At 39.5% G+C, this 16,552-nt stretch overlaps 1 protein-coding gene across 4 annotated transcripts in view; it reads right to left on the bottom strand.

Annotated features, from left to right (window-relative positions):
• Positions 1 to 16,552, bottom strand: part of ATG4A (autophagy related 4A cysteine peptidase) — an 87,405-nt gene that overhangs the window by 67,261 nt on the left and 3,592 nt on the right. The gene's annotated exons all lie outside the window — the stretch shown is intronic.

The following is a 16,552-nucleotide window of genomic DNA, read 5'->3' as shown; positions in this document are numbered from 1 at the left end:
GGGTGTGGCCCTAAAAACAGCAAGAAAAAAAAATGCCAACCAAGAATACTATATCCAGGAAAACTGTTTTTTAAAAATGATGGAGAAGTAGACATTCCCAGATAAACAAAAGCTGAGGCTGTTTATTGCTACCAGATCTGACCTACCAGAAATTTTAAAAAGAGTCCTTCAAGTTGGAACAAAAAGACTCTAAACAGGAGGAGGCCTAGGATCTGGGCTGACAGAGAGCAAAGGTGAACTGTGGAGAACATGTGGACCTGCAGAGACCATGAGGACCTGCCCTTCCAGTGATGCCCCCTCCCACCTGGCCCCCCTGGAGGGTGCACTGAGGGGAGAGGAGAGTATGCCATGGAGAACCCTACCTCAGCTTCAGGCCAACTTTAAGATGTCAACAACTGGCTCCTCACCTTCGGATTCCAACTTCATGATGTGATTCCTGGCTATCCCAAGCCAGACATGGATGCCATGGAACCACCCTATGAGCTCATCCACACACAGATGAAAACTCAGGAATGGGACAATAGCAAGATAATTCATGCACATGACTGCTCACCTATCAAGACATCCAGATATTACAGAATCTATCCTTGGGATACAGTGTGAAGTGCAGAAGCAGCTCAAGGCTTTCATCACCCTGGAACATTTTGCCAGCTCTGTGGCCCCACAATCAGCAGCTGCCAGCAGGACCCAGAGACAAAGAAGTTTGAATCAAGTGGCTCAGTCTTTGGCAAGGGGGTCAAGTTTGCCCTGAAGGATGGCTGAGTTACCACAGACATCATCAGTGTGGCCAGTGAGGATGGGTGGAGCATTGCTGGCATCTTGAACAGTGCCCACTACCCAGAGAACATGCACTTCACCATTGACAGAGTGGAGACCACTGCTTTGTGAAACCAGGGCCCTCAGAAGGTGATCTGGCCATTCTGGGGCTCAGCAGGGGGCAGTGAACCCTGGAGAATGGAGTCAAGGTCCCTGAGTTCCAGATCAACATGATTGTCCATGACAGAACTAGACACTACACAGATATCCAGCTCTAGTATGGGGTGTTATGCTTGAACACCTGCTATAGGAGCACACTGGACTAGGAGAAGGTGCTAGTGCCAGAGCTGGCCCAGCAGAGACCCATGCACCAGGCCTGGGCCTAGGAGCATCAGTGACTTTGTGAAGATTAGGAAGGCCTGTAGTCCTAGAAAGAGAGCGAGAAGCAGCAGGTACTGAACACAGGGCAGGATCAAGGCTATGATGGCTTCTTCATGATATCCATCGAGCAGTACCTGGAACTGTCACACAGTGCCAACAATATCTACTTCATGAGACAGAGTAAGATGGGCCAAAAGTGACTGAGAGGACCATGGCCTGGACGTCTTGCCAAAGACAACTATTCTTTTGTGGTTGCACACCTGACTGTGCTGTACTTTAAAATATATATATCTTTTTCTCTTTTAACAAGTGCAGAAAACAAACAAAAAAAAAACACTGGTTGCATTGTAATGCATGAACATTCTTTTTTTTTTTGAGAAAAGGAAAACACAAATTTGGCCTTCATACATATTTTGCAAAGAACAGAAAGTGGTTTTTTCTGTAGTGTGATTTCAATGAAAACTTTATTGTCTTTCTCTTAAAAAAAGACTCTAAACAGAAACATGAAAGCATATGAAAGTATAAAGCCCATTTTTAAAAGTAAATATATAGACAAATACAGAACACTGAGTACTTTAATAGGGTTGTTTTAATACTGTCACGAGGTTAAAAGACAAAAGTATAAAAAATGGCTATAACTATAAAAATATGTTAATGGTACATAATATTAAAATATGTTATTTGTTTTTTTTAATTTATTTATTAGGGCTGCACCCACAGCATATGGAGGTTCCCAGGCTGGGGGTCTAATCGGAGCTACAGCTGCCAGCCTACACCTCAGACACAACAACGCAGGATCTGAGCCATGTCTGTGACCTACACCACAGCTCACTGCAACAGTGGATCCTTAACCCACTGAGCGAGGCCAGGGATCAAACCCGCAATCTCATGGTTCCTAGTTGGATTTGTTTCTGTTGCACCCCGACAGGAACTCCAAAAAGATGTTATTTGTAACACTGATAGCATAAGGTGTGGAAGGGGTTTGAAAAAGTGTAGAATATTTTTATGGGATTGAAGTTGTTATCATTTAAATAAATGATTGTAACTATAATGTTTTACATAAGCCCCAGTGTAACCACAAGGAAAATACCCATAGAATACATGAAAGAAAATGAGAAAGGAATCAAAGCATGTCACTTAAAAAATCAATGAAAGAAGGAAGGGCAGCCAAGGATAAAAAGAGAAACAAAAAAAAAGTACAAGATGGTTAGAAAATAATTAATAAAATGGCAATTGTAGGTCCTTCCCTATAAATAATTACTTTAAATAAAAATGAATTAAATTCCCTGTTCAGAAGACATAGAGTAGCTAATGGATAAAGAAACAAAATCCAACTATATGCTGTCTATAGAGACTCACTGTAGATTCAAGGACACACATAAGCTGAATATGAAAGGATGAGAAAAGATATTCCATGCAAAATGTAAACAAAAGAGGATAGGTGTGGCTATGCTTATATCAGACAAAATAGACTAAAAAAACTCTCAAGGAGTTCCCGTCGTGGCGCAGTGGTTAACGAATCTGACTAGAAACCATGAGGTTGCGGGTTCAGTCCCTGCCCTTGCTTAGTGGGTTAACGATCCGGCGTTGCCGTGAGCTGTGGTATAGGTTGCAGACGCGGCTCGAATCCTGTGTTGCTGTGGCAGTGGTGTAGGCCGGTGGCTACAGCTCTGATTCGACCCCTAGCCTGGGAACCTCCATATGCCGCGGGAGCGGCCCAAGAAATAGCAAAAAGACAAAAAAAAAAAAAAAAACTGTCAAAAAAGACAAAGAAAGACATTATATAATGATAAAAAGTCAGTTCACCAGTAAGTTATAATAGTTATAAACATAAAGCATGCAACATTGGAGGACTCAAACATATGAAGCAAACATTGACAAAACTGAAAGGAGATAGACACAGCAACATAATTATAGTTAGGCATTTCAACACATCACTCTCAATAAGGAATAGAACATTCAGACATAACATCAATAAGAACACAAAAGACTTGGACAATATTATATAAGCCTAACATATACAGAGTATTCCTCCCAATAGCAGCTAAATGCACATTCTGTCAAGTGTACACAGAACGCTGTCCAGGAAAGACCATGTTAGGTAACAAAAGAAGTCTTAACAAGTTTTAAAAAATTGAGATCATACCAACTATATTTTCCAACCACAATGAAATGAAAATGGAAACTAATGGCAGGAGGAAAACTGGAAAATTCACAAATATGTGGAAATTCAAAAACACACTCTTGAACAACCAGTGAGTCACTGAAGGAATCAAAAGGGAAATTAGAAAATACCTTGAGATAAATGAAAATGAAAGCACAACATACTATAACTTACGGAATAAGGCAATAGCAATACTAAGAAGGAAGTTTATGGTGATAAATGCCCACATTAAAAGAGAAGAAAGTTTTCAAATGAATATCTCACATTATACCTTAAGGAAATAGAAAAAGAAAAACATATTAAGTCCAAAGTTAGGAGAGGGAAGTAATTACAAACAAAATAGAGAATAGGAAAGAAAACAATGATACTAAGTGTTGTTTCTTTTTAAAAAGACCATCAAAATTAACAGTCCTTGGGACTTCCTGCTGTGGTGCAGTGGGTTAAGAATCTGCCTGCAGCAGACTCAGCCACTGTGGAGGCTCAGGTTCAATCCCCATCCCAGTGCAGCAGGTTAAAGGATCCAGTATTGCCACAGCTGTGGCATAGGTCATGGCTTGACTCAGATTCAATCCTTGGCCTGGGAAATTCCATATGCCACGGATTGTGGCCATAAAAAGCAACACACACACACACACAAACAAACCCTTTAACTACATTAGTCTAAAAGAAGATTCAGATAAAATCAAAAATGAAAGCAGAGATACAATGGATGCCGTAGAAATTTAAAGGATTATAAGAGATGACTATGAACAATTATACACCAACAAATTAGATAACCTAGAGGAAATGGATAAATTCCTACAAACATACAACTCATCGAGATCAAATCATGAAGAAACAGAAAATCTTAATAGAACTATAACTAGCAAGGAGATTGACTCAGTAATCAAAAACCTTCCAACAAATAAAAAGCCCTGGACCAGATGGATTCACTGGTGAATTCTATAAAACTTGAAAGAAAAATTAACTTCTTTTGAAGAATTAACTTTAAATTCATATCTAGAATTAACTTTATTCTTAAAAAAAGTTTCAAAAGCCAATCATTCTCAAACTCTTTCAAAAAGCTGAAAAGGAGGGAGCCCTTCCCAACTTATTTTGTGAGATCAGCACTATCCTGATGTAAAAACCAGAAAAGAGACATTACAAGAAAAGAAAACTATGGGCCAATATTCCTGATGAATACAGATACAAACATTTTCAACAAAACGCTAGCAAACCATATTTAACAGCAATTAAAAAAATATACACCATGACCAAGTGTAATTTATCCCTAGAATACAAGGATACCTCAACATACGCAAATCAATCAATGTTATACACCATATTAGTAGAATGAAGAGAGGGAAAAAAAATCACATGATCATCTCAATAGATGTAGGAAAAGCATTTGATAAAATTCAATACATTTTCATAATGAAAAGTTGAATATTCCACAATCAACAAACTAGGGAAAAAAGGAAATTACTTTAACATCATAAAGGCCATATATAAATAAGTCCATAACTAAAATGGTGGGAAACTGAAAGATTTCCTTGTTCATGAGCAAGACAAAGATGCCACTGTCATCATATCTATTCAACATAGTAATGGAAGTTCTAGCCAGAGTAATTAGGCAAGAAAAAGAAATAAAAGGCATTCAATTAGAAAGGAAAAAGTAAGATTAGCTCTGTTTATATATGACATGAACCTATATGTAGAAAAACCTAAATATTCTACAAAAAATTTTTAAAACTAGCAAATTAATTCAGCATATAATCTAATTATTAAGTCTTTACAAGATACAAAACCAACATATAAAAATCAGTTATATTTCTATATGCTAACAGTGAATTATCTGAAAAGGAAATTTAGAAACCAATTTCATTTAAAATAGCATTAAAAAGAATAAACTACCTAGGAATAAGCTTAACCAAAAAAGGCAAAACTCATGTATACTGAAAATTACAAAACATTGCTGAAAGGAATTTAAAGGTACAAATAAATGGAAAGACATTCCATGTTAATCAACTGGAAGACAATATTGCTCAAATGCCCACATTATAGAAATCAATCCATATATTCAATGTAATTCCTATTAAAATCCCAACAGCATTTTTTATAGAAATAGAAAAAAAAAACCAAAAATTTATGTGGAACCACAAAAGAATCCAAATAGCTAAAATAATCTTGAGAAAGAACAAAGCTGGAGACCTCACACTGTCTACATTCAAAACATATTATAAAGTTACAGTAATCAAAACAGAATGGCACTGGCATAAAGACAAATGGAACAGAACAGTGCCCAGAAATAAACCCACCCAAATATGGTCAAATGATCTTTGACAAGGGTGCAAAGACTACACAATGGGAAAAGGATGATCACTTTAATGAAAGCTGTAGGGAAAACTGGATATCCACATGCAAAAGAATGAAACTAGACCCTTATCTCAGACCACATACACAAAAATCAACCCAAAATTTAAAGACTTTGACATAAGACCTAAAACTATAAAACACCTAGGAGAAAACCTAGAGAAAACACTTCAAGACATTGGTCATGGCAATGACTTCTAGGATATGACACTAAGAGCACAGGCAACCAAAACAAAAAAAGACAGGTGAAACTATATCAAACTAAAAACGTTCTGCACAGCAAAGGAAACAATCAACAGAATTAAAAGGCAACCTACATTATAGGAGGAACTATCTACAAATCATATGTCTGATAAGGGGTTAATATACAAAATATATAAGGCATTCCTACAACTCAATAGCTAATAATAATAATAATAATAATAATAATAATAATAATAATAATAACCTTATTTAAAAATGGTCACAAAGGACTTAAAGACATCTCTCTAAAGAATACATCCAAATGGCCATCGGGTATGTGAAAAACATGCTATCACTAATCATCAGCAAACTGAAAATTAAAACCTTAATTAAACATTGTCTCACTCCTGTTAGGATAGCTATTTTTTAAAGAAAGACAACAAGTGTCAGCAAGGATATAGAGAAATGGAACCCTTCTACAATGGTGGTGGGAATGTAAAATGATGTCACTGTGGTGGAAAATAGTATAGAGACCCCTGAAAAAGATTAAAAATAGAACCACTATATGATCCAGCAATACCATGTCTGGGTATTTACATAAAAGAATTGAAATCAGGATTGTAAAGAGATATTTGCACTCCCATGTTCACTGCAGCATTATTCACAACAGCAAAAAAAGAGAAATAACCTAAATATCCATCAATGGAAAACGTGGTATATGTGGTATATACATACAAAAGAATATTAGTCTGCCATAAAAAAGGAAAGCCTGTCATATGTTCCATGAATGGAACTTGAGGACATTGTGCTAAGTGAAATAAGCCAATAAGCCAATCACAGTAGATCAAATACTGCATCATTCCACTTAAAAGAGGAGGGAGGGAGTTCTTGTCTGGCTAAGAGGTAACAAACCTGACTGTATCCATGAAGATATAGGTTTGATCCCTGGCCCCTCTCAGTGGGTTAAGGATCCAGCATTGCTATGAGCTGCAGTGTAGGTCTCAGATGCAGCTTGGATCTAGCATTGCTGTGCCTGTAGTGCAGCTGCAGCTCCAATTCGACCCCAGACCTGGGAACTTCTGTATGTCATGGGTGTGGCCCTAAAAATAAAAATACAATAGTCAAACTCAGAGTTCCTGAGTTTGATGCAGGGGATCAGCGGCGTCTCTGCAGCACCAGAATGGGGGTTTGATCCCTGGCACAGCACAGTGGGTTAAGGATCTGATGTTGCCACAGCTACAGCTTAGGTCACAATTCAGCTTGGATCCAATCCATGGCCCAGGAACTCCATACACCATGGGGCGGCCAAAGAAAAAAGAAAGAAAGTGGTCAAACTCATAGATAATGAAGATAGAATGGTGGTTGCCAGGGACTAGGGGGAGGGGGAAATGGGGAACTGCTATTCAATGGGTAGAGAGTTTCAATTATGCAAGATGAAAACAACATTATGCCTATAGTTATCAATACTGTAACATACACTTAAAATTTTAAGAGGATAGATCTTATGTATTTTACAATATGTGATATGTAGCTAATTCACTGCTGAGTGGGAAATTTATGCTTATCTTACGACAAAGGAAAAGTCTCAAATTGAAAATTGAATAATTTTTTGGAGTTCCCGTCATGGCTCAGCAATTAACAAACCTGACTAGCATCCATTAGGACATGGGTTCAATGCCTGGCCTCGCTCAGTGGGTTAAGGATCTGGCATTGCTGTGAGCTGTGGTGTAGATGCAGCTCAGATCCAGTGTTGCTGTGGCTGTGGCATAGGCTGGCGGCTTCAGCTCCAATTTGACCCCTAGCCTGGGAACCTCCACATGCCGCAGATGCAGCCCTAAAAAACCAAAAAAGAAAAAAAATCAAATTTTTCACCTTAAAAAAAAAGTAGAAAAAGAAGAGTACAATAAACTCAAAGCAAGAAGAAGGAAGAAAATAATCAACTTAAGAGCAAAAATCAATGAGATTAAAAACCAAAAATTAACAGAGAAAAATCAATGACATGGAGCTGGTTCTTGAAAAGATCAATAAAATAGACAAACCTCTCGCAAGACTAACAAAAAAAGAGAGAGAACACAAATTATTAATATCAGAATGAGACAGGGAAACACCAAAAGGATAGAGGGAATACTACAAACAAATCTACATACAGATATTTTACAATTTTGATAAACTGGACCAATTCCTTAAAAAATGTAAACACCCAGAGTTCCTGTTGTGGCGCAATGGAAATGAATCCTACTAGTATCCATGAGGATGCAGGTTCGATCCCTGGCCTTGCTCAATGGGTTAAGGATCCAGCACTGCTGTGAGCTTTGGTGTAGGTCGCAGACACAGCTCGGATCCTGCATTGCCATGACTGTGGGGTAGGCCACCAGCTACAGCTCTGATTCGACCCCTAGCCTGGGAACCTCCATATGCTGCGGGTGCGACCCTAAAAAGACAAAAGACAAAAAAAAAAAAAAAAAAAAAAAGAGAGAGAGAGAGAGAGAGAGAAGTTTTAAATGGAGAAGATTTGTATAGGCTGGTGACATACAATACCAAGGACGTTTTTATCTATAGGATCAAAACGTGCTTAAGAAAATAGTAGAGCCACAGATTAAAATGTCTCATCTTTTTTTTTTTTTTGTCTTTTTGTCTTTTGTTGTTGTTGTTGTTGTTGCTATTTCTTGGGCCGCTCCCGCGGCATATGGAGGTTCCCAGGCTAGGGGTTGAATCGGAGCTGTAGCCACCAGCCTACGCCAAAGCCACAGCAAAGCGGGATCCAAGCCGCGTCTGCAACCTACACCACAGCTCACGGCAACGCCGGATCGTTAACCCGCTGAGCAAGGGCAGGGACCGAACCCGCAACCTCATGGTTCCTAGTCGGATTCGTTAACCACTGCACCACGACGGGAACTCCAAAATGTCTCATCTTAAACCAGGCAACTGGCTACTGTGAATCGATTGCAACTAGCCGCATAAACAAACTGCATCTGGCAAAATGACAAACTCAGTTTTGAAGGGTCTTCAGGCCAGTTGTTCAAAATCTAGTTAAGTGGTGGGAAGAGGGAGACGTTTCATTCTGGATAAGCCAGAACCTATTCCTGTGACTGTCATACAGTTCATTGATTTGCACATACCCTATGTTGGGTGTCCTCAAGTTTGTTCTACTATAGAAGATATTCATTTCCAGCTGTGCTGTGGAAAGAATATTTGCAATAGGTAAAATACTTAGTGATAATTAGAAAGGGGCGAGTGGGCGAAACTGCCTCCCTCTGCATTGTCCAAAATGATTACCCCTAGCCCCATGAAGCTATTTAAATTAAAAATAATTTAAATTAAATTTAAAATCTAGTTCCTAGTCACATTTCAAGTGCCTAAGCCAGCGGCTAGAGGCTACCATACCAGCACAGCACATCGAACTCTTCCATCATCATAAAATGTTTTATTGGACAGCATTGCTGTAGAGCCTGAAAAACATGTCACTTCCCCCACAATCATAGGCAGAGTTACAGTCCAAAGAGCTCTGACAGGAATTAGTATTGCATTATCTGAGGTTTGCATTTACACATAATTTCATCTTGAGCAGTTTGTTGCAGTGGTTAAATGCTAGAGCTTTGGGGTAGAATAGCATTGGATTTCGGTCTTAGCTCCTACTATTGCCAAACTGTGCGACCTCAGGCATGCTGCTCTGCTTCTCCATGCCCGAGTTCTCATCTTTTCAAAGGTGAGGGCTGGGGAAGAATGGTACCTAACTCCTAGGGTTCTTCTGAAGGATTAAATGAGATAACCTCAATACCTACCACATGTGATCTATAAATGTTAGTTGTTCTTAAAGTCCAGAAGATGAACCGGGCATGTTCCAGGACCTAGACTCTAGATGACCAGTAGAAAAGGGAACATTCACTCGTAGGAGCAGCAAGGGAGTCAGTTCCTAACAGGGGCCCCCTTTGACTCTTGATAGATAAACAGTAACCACATTGTTCCTCCATACTTGGGGACAGTGACAAAAGAGGAGAAATCCTTAGAGATCTATTTGTCTTGCAGCTTTCCGTAAGACAAAGAATACCTTACCCTGGGCCTTAAGGAACTCAGAATTGAAAGGTAACCACCCTGTTACATCAAATAAAACAAAAGCACAACACACCGTCTATAAAACAAGATTACTCAAATAAGCCTCACACCAGGAGAGGCACTTGGAGTTGTTTTTCCAGCTGTTTCCAGCAATCAAATCCGATTTCCTGATGTACTATTAAAGGGAAAATATCACTATTCCCAGTTCTTTATGAATACCATACAACAGGCCTGCTGTACCTCTGTAGTCAACTGAATAAGTATTTATTGAACACCTACTACATGCGAGACACTTTCATTATACACTAGCCATCGGCAAACTACATCTAGGAGGCCAAATCAAGTCCGCTGTGAGTTTTTTATGTAGTAAGAAAGGTAAGAATAATTGCCATGCTGTACAGTAGAAAAAAAATTAAATTGGGGAAATAATTTTAAAATTTTTTTTTAATTTACATTTTTTTGGCCACACCCATGGCATGTGGAAGTTCCTGGGCCACGTATCGAACCCATGCCATAGCAGCAACCCGAGTTGCTGCAGTGACAACAATAGATCCTTAACTTGTTGAGCCACAAAAGCACACCAATTTTTACATTTTTAAACTAGTAGAAGAACTACCTTCAACCACAATTACCAAACAGTGACTGGGCCTGGAAAATCGCTTTTGCTCCAGATGTGATAATGTTTCTTAATTAACGCAACATAAAATTACAAGGCAAAACAGCACTTATATGTGAAACATACTGTAGGGAAGTCATTTCAACAACACTCTTTGAATCACAAGTAATGTCAACGTGCCTTATACATGTCCCATGCTGTCATAAGTCAAAACAACAAAATCTCAATGAGATACCACCTCGCACCCACTAGAATGGCTATAATAAAAAAGATAGACATTAATACATATTGATAAAGATGTGGAGAAATTCTAACCCTCATACGTTGCTGGTGGGAGGGGAGAATGGTGCAACTGCTTTGGTAGAGTCTGGCACTTCCTCACAAAGTTAAACATGGAGTTACCATATAGCCCAGCAATTCCACTCCTAGATATGAACCAAGAGAAATGAAAACACATGTCTTCACAGAAACATGTACATAAATGTTTACAGCAGCATTATTCATAATAATCAAAAGGTAGAACTTACCAACTGATGTATGGATACGTGAAATATAGTGTAGCCATAAAATAGAATATTATTCAGCCATTAAAATGAATGAAGTATTGGCATACACTAAAATTTGGATAAACTTCAAAAACCTTATGCTAAGTGAAAGAAGCCAGACACAAAAGATCACATATTATATCACCCTGTTTATATGAAAGCCCCAAAAATGAAAAGTCACAGAGACACAAAATAGATTAGTGGTTGCCTTAGGTCTGAGAGTAGAAAAGGGTAGTGAGCAAAAATGGGCAAGAAGTTTCTTTCTGGGATAATAGAAATGTTCCAAATAAGACTGTGGTGAAGGTAACACAACTCTAATATACTAATAAATGTTAAACTATACAGTTTTTTAAAGTGTACAACACCAAAAAACATGATCCACAGAAGAAAAAAATGTTAAGTTAGATCTCATCAAATTTTAGAACTTTTGGATTTCTGCTTGTGGCTCAGTGGTAACGAACCCAACTAGCATCCATGAGGATGCAGGTTCGATCCCTGGCCTTGCTCAGTGGGTTAAGGATCTGGCATTGCTGTGAGTTGTGATGTAGGTCACAGATGCAGCTCAGATCCCACGTTGCTGTGGCTGTGGTTTAGGCCAGCAACTACAGCTCCGATTCGATCCCTAGACTGAAAACTTACATATGCCACACCTGTAGCCCTAAAAAGACAAAAAAAAATTTTTTTAACTTTTGCACTTCAAAAGACACCATTAAGAAAATGAAAAGTTTGGAGTTCCCATTGTGGCTCAGCAGAAAGAACCTGACTAGTATCCATGAGGATGTGGGTTTGATCCCTGGCTTCACTCAGTGGGTTAAGGATCCTGTGTTGCCGTGAACTGTGGTGTAGGTCGCAGATGTGGCTCAGATCTGGCATTACTGTGGCTGTGTCATAGGCTGGCAGTTGCAGCTCCAATTCAACCCCTAGCCTAGGACCTTCCATGTGCCACAGGTGTGGCCCTAAAAAAGACAAAAAAAAAAGAAAAGAAAAGAAAGAAGGAAAATGAAAAGTCAAACAACAGACTGTGAGAAAATATCCACATATCCAGAATATGTAAATAATTCTTACAACTAAACAAAAAGACAATAACTCAATTTTAAAATGGAAAAGATAGGAATTCCCATTGTGGCTCAGTGGGTTAAGAACCCCACTGGTATCCACGAGGATGTGGGTTCCATCCCTGGCCTTGCTCAGTGGGTTAAGGATCCAGCGTTGCTGTGTGCTACGGTGTAGGTCGCAGACGCAGCTCAGGTCCAGAGTTGCTGTGGCTGTGGCGTAGCCAACAGCTGCAGCTCCAATTCAACTCCTAGACTGGGAACTTCCATATGCACAGGTATGGCCCTAAAAAGACAATATATATATATATATATATATATATATAATATACATAATATATTATATATAATATACACAATATATTATATATAATATACATAATATATATAATATATTATATATAATATATTGTATATACATAATATATTATATATATAATATACATAATATAAAATGGAAAAGCTGCATGAGTGGCTAATAAGTGAATGAAAAGATGCTCATCATCATTAGTCATTAAGGACATGCAAATTATAACCACAATGAGATACCATTTCACATCCATTCAGAATGACTACAACAAAAAGTCAGACAATAACAAATGTTGGTGAGGAAATAGAGAAACAGAAACCCTCATACATTGCTGGATGGAAATGCAAAATAGTGCTGCTGCTTTGGAAAACAATTTTGCAGTTTCTTATAAAGCTAAAGATAAATTTGCCATATGATCCAATAATTCCATTCTTAGGTACCAACCAAAGAGAAATGAAAACATATGTCTGGGGAGTTCCCCTTGTGGTTCAGGGGTAATGAACCTGACTGGTATCCATAAGGACTCAGGTTCAATCCCTGGTCTTGCTCAGTGGGTTAAGGATATCTGACATTGCCATGAGCTGCGGTGTAGGTCGCAGACATGGCTTGGATACCGAGTTGCTGTGGCTGTGATGTAGGCCGGCAGCTGTAGCTCTGATATGACCCCTAGCCTGGGAACTTCCATATGTTGCAGGTGCAGCCCTAAAAAGACAAAAACAAAAAACAAGAACATATATCCACACAAAGACTCACACGCTAATGTCCTTAGCAGCATTATTCATAATATCCCCAAACTAGAAACAACCCACATGTCTACCAACTAGTGAGTAGACAAACAAAATCTGTTATATTCATATAATGGAATACTATTTGGCAAAAAAAATTAATGAAGTACTGATACATGCTACAATATGGATGAATCTCAAAAATATTTTGCTAAGGGAAATAAGCCAGGCACAAAAGACCACTTTTTTTTGTCTTTTGTTGTTGTTGTTGCTATTTCTTGGGCCGCTCCCGCGGCATATGGAGGTTCCCAGGCCAGGGGTTGAATCGGAGCTGTAGCCACCGGCCTACGCCAGAGCCACAGCAACGCGGGATCCGAGCCGCGTCTGCAACCTACACCAGAGCTCACGGCAACGCCGGATCGTTAACCCACTGAGCAAGGGCAGGGACCGAACCCGCAACCTCATGGTTCCTAGTCGGATTCGTTAACCACTGCGCCACGACGGGAACTCCCACTTTTTTTTTTTAATGGCTGCACCCACAGCATATGGAAGTTCCTGGGCCAGCGACTGAATCTGAGCTGCAGCTGTGGCATCACAGCTGTGGCAACACCAGATCCTTTAACCCACTGCACTGGGCCAGGGATAGAATCCATGCCTCTGCAGTGACTCGAGCCACTGCCGTCAGGTTCTTAACCCACTGCACCACAGTGGGAACTCTAGATCACTTGTTGTTTGATTTAATTTAGATGAAATGCCCAAAACAAGCAAATTTATAGAGACAAATTAGATCAGTGGTCACCTGGGGCTAGGAGTGGGAACAAGGATTCACTATAAATAAAAGTGAATGAGGGATCCTTTGGGGGAAGTGAAGATGTTATAAAATTGATTATGATGATGGGTGCACCACTCAGTAAAGTTACTAAAAATATTTAACTATACACTTGAAATGAGAGAATTTTATAACCCAGAGGTCCTTGGTGGCCTAGTGGTTAAGGATTTGGCATTTTCACTGCTGTGGCTCGGGTTTGATCCCTGGCCTAAGAACTTCTGCCCATTGCCAGTGTGGAAAAAAAAATACACATACACACACACACACACACACACACACACACACACACACACCACTCAAAAAACTGTTAAAATAGGAAGGGAACAGTAGGGGAAACTGGATGAGAAGTACACAAACTCTGTACTGCCTTTGCAACTTTTCCATAAATCTAAAGTTATTCTGAAATTTAAAATGTACTTAAATTGGTACAACCATTATGGAAAACAGTATGGAGGTTCCTCTAAAACAAAATATAGAACTATCTTATCCAGCAATTCCACCCCTGGGCATATATCTAGACAAAACTATAGTTCAAAAAGATACATGCAGGAGTTCCCATCATGGCTCAGTGGAAATAATTCTGCCTAGCATCCATGAGGATGCAGGTTCAATCCCTGGCCTTGCTCAGTGGGTTAAGGATCCAGCATTGCCATGAGCTCTGGTGTAGGTCACAGATGCAGCTCGGATCCTGCATTGCTGTGGCTGTGGTGTAGGCCAGCAGCAACAGCTCCGATTAGACCCCTAGCCTGGGAGCCACCATGTGCCATGTGTGTGGCCCTAAGAGACAAAAAAAAAAAAAAAATACATGCAGAGAAAAAAAAATGTGTGTATGTACACACACACACACACACACACACACACACGTATGACTGGGTCACTTTGCTGTACAGCAGAAATTAACATTGTAAATCCACAAGTACCCATGAGGATGCAGGTTCAATCACTGGCCTCGCTCAGTGAAATAAAGATCTGGTGATGCCATGAGCTGTCGTGTAGGTCACAGATGTGGCTTGGATCCCACACTGCTGTGGTTGTGGTGTAGGCCAGCAGCTACAGCTCCGATTAGACTCCTAGCCTGGGAACTTCCATGTGCCGTGGTTTTGGCCCTAAAAAGACAAAAAAAAAAAAAAAAGATACACGCACCCCTATGTTCACTGCAGCACTATGAACAATAGCCAAGAACTACACACAATAGCTAAGACATGGAACAACCTAAATGTCCATCGACAGATGAATATATTAAGAAGAAATGGTACATATACACAATGGAATACTACTCAGCCATAAAAAAGAATGAAATAATGCCATTTGCACAATAACATGGATGCAACTAGCGATTATCATACTAAGTGAAGTAAGTCAGAAAGAGAAGGACAAATACTATATGACATCACTTATATGTGGAATCTAAAATATGGCACAAATGAACCTGTCTATAAAACAGAAACAGACACAGACATTAAGAACAGACTTATGGTTGCCAAGGGGGAGGGGAAGGGGGTGGGATGGACTGGGAGTTTGGGGTTGGTAGATGCAAACTATTGCATTCAGAATAGACAAGCAATGAGGTCCTACTGTACAGCACAGGGACGTATATCTAATCTCCTGGGATAGACCGTGATGGAAGATAATATATTTAAAAAAAAAGAATGTAGGCATTCCTGCTGTGGCACAGTGGGTTAAGAATCCAAGTGCAGTGGCTTGGGTCATTGCAGAGCTGCAGGTTCAATACCCAGCCCGACACAATAGGTTAAAGACCCAGAGTTGCCACAGCTGCCCAGCAGCTCAGAATCAACCCCTGGCCCAGGAACCTGCATATGCCACAGGCGCAGCCATTAAAAAAAAAAGAATGTAAAATGTATTTAAATAAAAAATAAGACTATAAGACTATGTTTGTGGAGTCACATTGATATTTGGCAGTACCTATCTATGTGAAAAGACACAAAGATAAAATGGCATAATAGATAAAATCTCATCACAGATCAGCATTAACAGATGCACATTTGAAACAATTTTGATGATAGGCAACACTGACTACTAGCCTCAAATAAACAAAATGTCATCCCTCCAAAAAAGAATTCCATTATTCTCATCAGTAGTCTCATATTACCAAAAAGTACTCAATTATTATTATATTTTGAATTTCATCAATAAACATTTGTTGAAATTTGTTTTCTCTCTTGTCATATAGGTACCTACAAATTATCCACAATTTTGCCTTTTGGTCCACAAAGTCTAAAATATTTATTATCTGGCTCTTTATAGAACCACATTCTACACCACAGCAGGGTAAATATAAACGTAAGCAGTCTCTTTCTTGAGTGCATTCTTTTTTTTTTTTTTTTTTTGTCTTTTTGTCTTTTCAGGGCCGCACCCACAGCATATGGAGGTCCCAGGAGGTCCCAGGCTAGGGGTCGAAACAGAGCTACAGCTGCCGGCCTACCCCACAGCCACAGCAACAGCAATGCCAGATTCGAGCCGCGTCTGCAGCCTCTACCACAGCTCAGGGCAACGTCGGATCCTTAACCCACTGAGCGATGCCAAGGATCGAACCTGCAACCTCATGGTTCCTAGTCGGATTCGTTT

This window comes from Sus scrofa, chromosome X (assembly GCF_000003025.6).
Source record: "Sus scrofa isolate TJ Tabasco breed Duroc chromosome X, Sscrofa11.1, whole genome shotgun sequence".
Lineage (NCBI taxonomy): Eukaryota > Metazoa > Chordata > Mammalia > Artiodactyla > Suidae > Sus > Sus scrofa.
Note: the sequence above shows the minus strand (reverse complement) of the source record. Positions and strands in the feature narration are given on the sequence as shown.